Source organism: Toxotes jaculatrix, chromosome 6 (genome assembly GCF_017976425.1).
Source record: "Toxotes jaculatrix isolate fToxJac2 chromosome 6, fToxJac2.pri, whole genome shotgun sequence".
Taxonomy (NCBI): Eukaryota; Metazoa; Chordata; class Actinopteri; family Toxotidae; genus Toxotes; species Toxotes jaculatrix.
This window is the reverse complement of record NC_054399.1, coordinates 23564717-23573681: the sequence shown is the minus strand read 5'-3', so window position 1 is coordinate 23573681 and position 8965 is coordinate 23564717.

The following is an 8965-nucleotide window of genomic DNA, read 5'->3' as shown; positions in this document are numbered from 1 at the left end:
AAGGAATAAAGTCACATTTTTTGCGTATAGAACGATGATGCACATACACAGAGTGTAAATGTATAGAAGCACATACACACACGCATGCACACACAGGCAGTGAAGGAGCACTCATTCCTCAAAGCTCTATCAAAGGTCAGGAAGGAGTAATGAAGTAAAAAGTTCAAGGAGAAAGACATCGAGAGGCAGAAAATAGGCAGCGAGAGAGATGTATTGTTATGTGAAGAGCTGAGAGAGAAGCTTGTTACCAGAGATGGACAGATACGCTGGAAAAAAGCAGGAAAGAGTCAGAGGTGCAGGGGATGAGATGTGAAGGATTTCAAGGGTAAATGACAGGAGAAGGGGGGAAACAGAAGAACAAAGAGGAGGACAAAGACAAGATATCTGAGGACAGATGGAGAGTATGAGCCCATCAAGGTCAGCTGACGTGATATAACACGTCAGAAAGGAATTGTCTCTCTTCTGTCCTTCAATCATCTGTCCATCCCTCCATCCTTCCTGGCACCGCCATGCTTTAATACCATGGTTTTGGCACTCACACACATATTTGGGGCGTGATGAGAGCCATTCATTAAGGGGCGAGAGCTTTCGTATGCAGCGACGCTACCTTGCCATCACCTCAGCGGCATCCCAATTACCTCTGGTCTAATTGATGTTAGATTTATTAAAGTTAATGAGCCAACTGGCCATCTGTTGAGCAGCCGAGGCAGCACAGGGGACGATCGGCAGCGAGGGCAGAAGACGCACGACAAAAAAGCCTGCAAGGGCAGTTCCTGCTCACATGGGAGGGGGAAAAAAAAAGGTGAGAGGAGAGACAAAGAGATTCACTGCTAACTCCTCTCCTCCTCTCCCTCCCTCTTTTCCTCCCTCCCTGCAATCAAAGACAAGCTCTCACATCACTCTGTGTTTTTTCCATTCTCCCATACGTCTTGCATCCTTTTTATGGCGTTCATATTTCAACTATATGGCTCTATATATGGCGGGTATATATATGGCATATGATTAACGGCCCTCAACCGGCTCTGTATATCCAATAAATCATAAATATATATATATATATTACAGACTTATATACTTCTTGGAGCAGGAGATGAAATTTTAATTTGAGATAGCGGTTCTGCTGCTGGCCAGTGTATTTTATTTTTTCTCTCAGGCCCAGTGGCGGACTGTTGGGGCTCCTCTTAACTCCCTTTGTTGTGGCTTCATCCTCTAGTGGCTTTTCAAAGGCTTCAGAGGCTCTGGAGGGCACAAATCAAACCGTATGTGTGTGTGTGTCTATATATTTCTTTGTAAGTGTATATTTGTCACATGCATGTGTTTCAATAAACTGAGCCTTCGCTCTAGGAGTAAGAAGTTTTGTGTATGTATTTCTGTGTGCCTGCAGGAGCTGCTACACTATCTAGATACTGTTATTAATCCCTGTCAGGTGCAAGGATATGAACATCTGTATGACAAGTGTGTGTTGCTACCGATTATCCACTTTGTCACATTTATCTTCCAGCCAAATATTGCTACCTCTTCACCTACCTGCTCTCTGTCCAACACCATCCCACCAGCCCAACTCAAAAAAAAAAAAAAAGAAAACATCTGGACTGAGAACTGGCTGTAGTTATAAATTATTGCCTACAGCACATGGATCCAATCTTCTGCAACTCCCAAGGTCAAAAATGTGAAGGATTTGGAGTAGTAATGTAAAATTTGGTGTGACAACTCAAGCTATTTTATCATTTCAAGCTCCCTGCTGTGTAATTATAACTACAGCAGACTGTATTTGGCTCCACAGTGAGTTTGGACTCTGTGAATTTACTAAATAAATTCCCAAAGGGAAAATGTGACGTGATAATGACCACACTCACAAAGGACAGGCGTTTGTGCACATATAGAACTGATACCAGAGTCAAATTCCTCGTTGGTGTGCACAAACTTTTGTTTCTGATTCTGAAAAAACATATTCTGATATTGATTATCAGCTCTACAGGTCTGACAATCAATCAATCAGCAATTTTTCTTCCATCAGCTCTTCCTCTGCTCTACTTCCTGTAGGGTTGGAAATAAAATGGCCATGTTGTTATTGTGGCTGTATTTTCAGCCTTGAATGTTGTGCATAAAGTAACAAAACAAAAATATTTCTAATACGTCTAGGGTTTATTACTTTGAGTTTATTATTACAAAAAAAAAAAAAAAAAAAAAAACGAAAAAAAACTATGATTCTGCATTCATAAAGTCATCCATAATGGGAAGTGGACTGTGCCAAGTGAGCCAATAGTGAGATGTCAGGCTATAATGAATGACTGTGCTATTCTACATCCAAGTAGCTGATGAATGAAACATGAAGGAAGCACCCACTGCCAATCAGCTAGTTCATGCATAACTTCCCTGCTGTATTTAAGAGAACACCAGGCACCATTTGGAAAATGTCTTGACAGAACTGACTGTTGAGGGAATGAGTCAGATCAGATTAAACAGAGGAAGTTTCACTTTGTACATTTCTATAATCCTGCTCTGCTGGAGCATGAACTGCTCTACACGAGAGGCTTGGAGTCAGTCATGAGACAAACTCTGAAACTGTGTCCACTTATTGTCCAGTTAATGACCAACCTGACCAGCTTACAAACTGCCAGCATGTGTGGCAGGTCGTTGTGGCTGGCTGCTGCCAGCACGATTCATTTACCTCTTAGTTCTCAAGCTCACCAACTAGCTGTGCAAACAATCGCTATCTCACCTATCTTTCTCTATCAAGTTTAAATCACCTCTTAATCCAAGAGTATGTGTGGTGTATAAGTTAAAACAGAATCTATTTGAGCCTGTTTTATTTTTATTTAGGTAGATCAAGAGCATGGATCACTGTGTTTCTCTTCTGTTGTCACAAAACACTGTGGATAGATTGTGGTTCCACTGTGCGTTCACATGCTGCTCATGTGTGTTGACACGTGTGTTCACTGGAGCTGAGATGTGTTGCAGTGTGCTACACCTCTGAACTGATACTGTAGTGAGCAGCAGTACTGTGGGTGGGTGATTATCTGCCCTGAGGCCATTTGTACAAAGAGGCGCCCATGTGACAGCCAGCTCCACAGCAAAAACATGGGGATATACTATAACTGTAATATCCATCTGTACCAGTTCACAACTGGGTCCTAAAACTGCAAAACATGTGAAAAATGTGTGTCACTCGTTTGCATCTTTTTTATTAAACAAAATTTTATTTTGAAATTCAATTTATTTCAGATCAAAATTGGGTTTTGACACAGAGCCACGAGACGGGGGCTGGCTAAAATACCTGACCAGAACAATGTTGCACTTTAGTAGTGCATGTCAGTGAACCAGAAACTTTTAGAGCCCTGGGGGCCAGGGAGTCTGGGTTTTGGGCCCTGGGGCAGTTGCCCGTTTTGCCCATTTTACCCAGATGGTAATTCAGCCCTGGGAGGAAGCTGCATGCTTGTTAGTATTCATTTATTATTGGTTTTAATTCTTTCAGGGGATTTGTTTATAAAAAAAATAATTCATGAGCATTTAATTCTGTAGTAGTTGCTTCAAGGAATAATCCAACAAAACATATGTTTCAAGTATCACACACCCCCTGAAGGCTGGGAAGGTTTAATTGTTCCTTCATGGAGGACAGTAGCTTTAATGAGCCTGGATTCAGTTAAAATAACTGTAACAGAGAATGAAGCTGTATATTTAGCCATATTTGGAAAAAATAAGAGCAGTGAGGGGCAAGTTATTGAGTTTATGTTATTACAAAGGATTTTTCAGATCCAGGCACAAGCAAAAATAATCATGATCCTTTATGGAAAAATGACAGCAATGGACATTTGATCAAACACTAAAAACAAGCTGAAAAGAGCTATGTTTTCTTTTATTTTCCTCACATTCAGCCTGTTATGGAATGTAAACTCCGGTCTGCATTAAAGTCAGACGAGCTACACACAGTTTTGTAACTTTCACTTGACAACAAGAGCAAAGGATATGATAAATGTGTTTTGTAGTTTAAGCTGAGGGACTTGTAATAATCATGTTTGAAAACAAAGCCAGTACAACTTCACTCCAGTTCACCCCATACAGTGAGGGGAAACAGAAAAATGCTCCAGCCCACTGAGTCACCCAGACGCCAGCCTTTATTGCTCACAGAGCTGAGGGGTCATTGCTTTACGGAGGGCGACATGGGGATGCTGTCTGCTCCAGCTGAGCCAAATGATAACCATGTGAGCACATGCAAGTCATTCCATTCTTCTGAGACAAGCCAAAGTGACTCCCCACTGTAGTCCCAGCTGTAAATTGTGGTCAAAGGTATAAAGACTGAGGGAGTTATTTCTCTGAGATCCTCCCTTAATGTGGGACAAAGCCATAGAGGATGCCACAGGGACGAGATTTCAGTCTCATCACCTCTGAACTTGTTTCGGTATCAAAATGGAAAAATGAAGATAAAGTGAGTTGCGAAGGTGAAGGTGGATAGAGAAAATGAACTCCAAAGACAGAAAGAAGGAAAATTAAAAAGACTGAGGGAAGTGACAGGGGATGTTGCAGATTAAAGAGGTGGAGGAGAGAAGAAGAGAAGGGAGGAGGCCGATCAAATTTTATGGTTGAGTTATCCCTTTCACAGCCCCTTGAAATATCCAAACAATTTACAATCATCCAAAGCATTAACCTTTCACAAGCCAGAGGGACTCATTGTCCATGATGCCGCAATGAGACATTTTGCATGCCTGATGAAACAACACAGGGAAATAACTCATTCAGCAGGCAACACAAAGAAATGAGAGGAGGAGAAGGAGTAGGAAAGGGAGACAAAAGAAAGGAGAGGTAGATTATCAGAGGAGGAGAAGGAGAAGGAGCTGGAGTGTGTTCGAGGGAGGACAAGGAGTGATGTGTTGGAAAACCTATTGTTAGGGAAGGCAGATTGGCTCGTGTATCAGGGTGAGAGATGGCAGGGAGGCTTCATGGCTTCATGGTGGCTTCGCTGCCCTCCACAGTACTTATTTAATGTTTTTTTTTTCAGGTAAAGAGGAAGAGGAGGGAGGAAAAGGAGAGTTACAGTGAAAGAGGGGAGAGGCTGAGAGGAGAGGGGAAGCGTTAAGAGCACAAGAAGCAGGCTTGATTCCCATCTCGTGGCGAGGAGCTAATGTCCATGCTATTTACTGCATGACAGCCTCCCATATCTCCATCAATCCCCTACACAAGCTGGAAAACAGAAAGGGGGGCTGAAGGGCCAGGAGGGGCAGAGTGTGTGTGTTGGTGTATGTAAGTGAGGAAAAAGGAAAGGAGGAAGGAAATGAAGGTGGAAAGGTGGGAAAGCAAACAAAGAAGTAGGAGAAAGAGAGAAAGATAGAACATTGGAAAAAGAAGAAAAGAGTTTCCAACCTGAAATAGTTCAAAAGTACCCAGGGCCCCCCTCTGGATACATGCAATAATTAATAAAGAAAAAAAAAAGACCAAAATTGACCCGAGGACAGGGAGACACTATCCAAAACTGATCCCAGGATAATTAGATCTGATCCAAAATGCAAATTTTTCCGAACAGACACAAACATAGAGAGAGAACAGCAACGACGTGATGCTCCACCTTAATGAGCAACCATGGTCAAAAGAACAGCCATTTTTCAATCATTCCAGCGGGAAGGTGGATGAGGTGCAAGACAGACATAAAAAGACCAAAACTGCCCAATCAGAGACAGGTTCACATCCAGAATCATATCTGTGGTTTAGGCAACAAAAGCTCTTTTGTTAAGGTTTGAGAAAGATGGTGGTTTAGGTTAAATGTAAATGAACTTGTTGAGTCTGAAGTCTGAACTTTTTCTTATTAAACCAGAGCAAAATCTTCCTCTTATTCTATAGATGTTCAAGTGGAAACAAATTCCTATAAGACAGGGTTGTTCCAGGAAATATCCACAATTTAATCAGTAGAAAAAGAAAGAGAAAAGAAAAATGAACCACATGTTTTGTTAATTCCTCTAATATGGAAACTAGAGAGAAATTTAACAGATTAGGAGGAGCTAATGCACTTGCAGAGGCAGCGAAGAGGAGGAAATTAAAGTTTCTGAACTCTAATCTGTTAGAGCTAACAGCCAACTTATTAGACTTGAGTTACGCTAATTATTAGACCAGATACAATTACAGTCGCGGAGACAAATTGAGATAAGGACGAGGGGGAAATGGATTGATAACCGAGAGAGAGAAAGAGACAGAGACCAAGAGAGAGGCAAAGAAAGAGCATGAGGGCGGGAGATAAAGAGACAGAGAAGCTGCATACAAATGACCCCTTTTAGCTAATTAGCAGCTCTGCTAAGAGCCCTGTGAGGATTGGCCCTTATATGCTGCTGCTGCTGCTGCTCCTGCTGCTGCACATTGGTCCTATAGGTGGTGAGATCGAGCCTGTGGCCACAGGGGCTCATAAGCAATGCGTGTCATCGGCGAGCACCATCACTCATAGAACAAAGGAGGCACACAGGTCAAAGGCAGTGATACACTGCTGCACACTGCTGCTGCTCCTCTTCTCTTCCTCCTCTTTTTCCTGTCCTTCACTTCCTCTCCCATTAACCCCTTCCTCCTCATCCCATCTTCTTCATCTCCTCTTTCCCTCCTCCTCCAACCTCTTCCCATCTTCTTCATAGCCGTCCTGCTCCTTTGTGTGTGAGTCAATTAGCTGGCCCTTTAGTTTTGATTTATAGACCACGGACCTCCTATGGCCTAATGGATCGCTGTGAATTAATATGCAATGCTTATGTGTGTGTGTGTGTGTGTGTGTGTGTGTGTGTGTGTGTATGTGTGTGAGAGAGAGAGAGAGATAAATTAAAGAGCAGGAGACACAATAGAGGTCACAGAGGTACCACTTTCTATACTGACAGTGTTTAAATTGGCGCTGCTGCAGCTCCAGATTTTCATCCCTCGCTTGAAAGAAATGATCAATTTGTAATCTCGACATAATGGATTATGAACAATAATAGAGTGACTGGTGTGCTCTTTTAGATGAAGTCTCTCAATATCATCCGCCATGTGGAAATAATTAGGCAGTTCATAAAGACTCGAGACCAGCGATTGTTATTGTGTGAACAAAAGGCGTTATTGGATGTCAGAGTGACTCATTCAGAGGCGATACATCGGGTCGAATTTTTCTTCCCTTTGTTGACCGAGAACAACACGGAGATTAGAGACACATCCTGCCCCAGGGGCTGCAGAGAGGAGAGGTCAGGATAGGTGCAAGTATACATCACCATCATCACCCTCATCACCATCACCATCATCATCATCTGACTTTTGTCACACACACACACACTCTGACCAGAGGCTATTTACGCCAAACCAAAGTCAAGAGACCTAGTGTTGGTGGTTTATAGTTCACAGGGTCATGAACTCTGTGGTCCACATCAGGATATGTCTGACAGAGGGCCTGTTGGCGCCCTGCTACACACACACAAACACACACACACCAGCAGTGTATCATCGCTGTCAGGTGAAAACCTTTCATCTCCACATTGTCAACTTTTCAGGAACTAACTAAGAAAAACAACCATGTTTTTTTTTTTCCTTTCAGCACATAACAGGGATGTGAGAGGGTCTCTTCACAGCTCAGGGGGAAATCTTTGACGAATTGCACCATCAGATTAGTAATTTCTGCCCTCAAAGAAAATCATTCCTCCAAATTATGAACCTGACCTCTAAATACTTTTATTCCTTTTGCTAAATTTTATCATTTCAACACTCTAATTTGCTCCCTTCAGTTCCACAAGAGAATCAATTAAGATAACCCTGTCTACTAAACATTACATTCATATATGACTGATCTGCCATAGCAAAAATATTTTGAATTATTAACTACAATGCCAATGGTTGTGTTTTCTTATCTGTATAATGAGGAAATATTTTGAATGCACTTATCTATCTATCTAAGTCATTTTTCGTATGGTTTTTCGGCTCATAACAAATTGAAAAAAACATGATCGCTGTTTCTCTCGCTATGCTGAGGCAACTCAAAGAACTTGGTTAAGTCAGGGAAAGATCATCATGTTGGTTAATCTGACACAGCCTCTCACTGCAGCCCCTCATGATGGGTTGAATATAAAGTGTCATCAGTTTAATTGAAAACTAAAAGTAATGTTGTGTATCAGAACTTTTCTACTAGAGGAATCATCTTGTGATCCCTTGGTTGAAAACCACTGGACATAAACCTAAACTGACACGGTGCTCAGGGCACAAAAGCAGGAGACAGGAGTTACATAATGTGGACAAGTCATCGGTGCACCAGACACAACATGCTGTCAGTTTAAAGAGCTGCCTAAGTGCAGATCTGTAGAGCGGTGTATTATGATGAGCTAACACACATCATGCTGATGCTTGGGCTTACACAGACAAAAAAAAGAGGGAGAGTATTTTGATACACATTATACAGAACCAGTGTGAGATGGCCTTTAAAAGTTTAAAAGTACAGGGCACACTGGTAGCTAAGGAATGTAAAGCACCAACCATGAACTGCAGTGTCCCCAGTTCAGGTCCATCATGAGACATTTGTTCCCGGATCTCTTACCTGTCATTTCCTGTTCTCTCTCTGTACAGTCTAAAAAGCCATAATAAATGACCTGAAAAGAATAATGAAAAGGAAATTCAAAGGCACTCATTTTAAAGGATGAAATTAAAAGATATTTACTGATTACAGAGTTTAGTAATTTGAGAGTACCATTTCTACTTTGGCCTCCCATGGGCCCACCACCCATCGGAGGTGCCGTAGGACTTCGGTGGATTGTGGACTGGGCCCCCCGTGACCTGGGCCCGGACCCAGATAAGTGGTAGATGATGACATGACATGACATGACATTTCTACTTTGAGTGTGTAAAAAACTAAGTTAAATACCTTGCTTCTCAAAAAATGTTCTGACATTTACAAAAGCTCCAGTGTCAAAGAAAGTTTTCAAACAAATGAGTGAACAAAAAAAAAGAAAAAAATTAATGTGAAATGATTCCTCATTTCCAAACT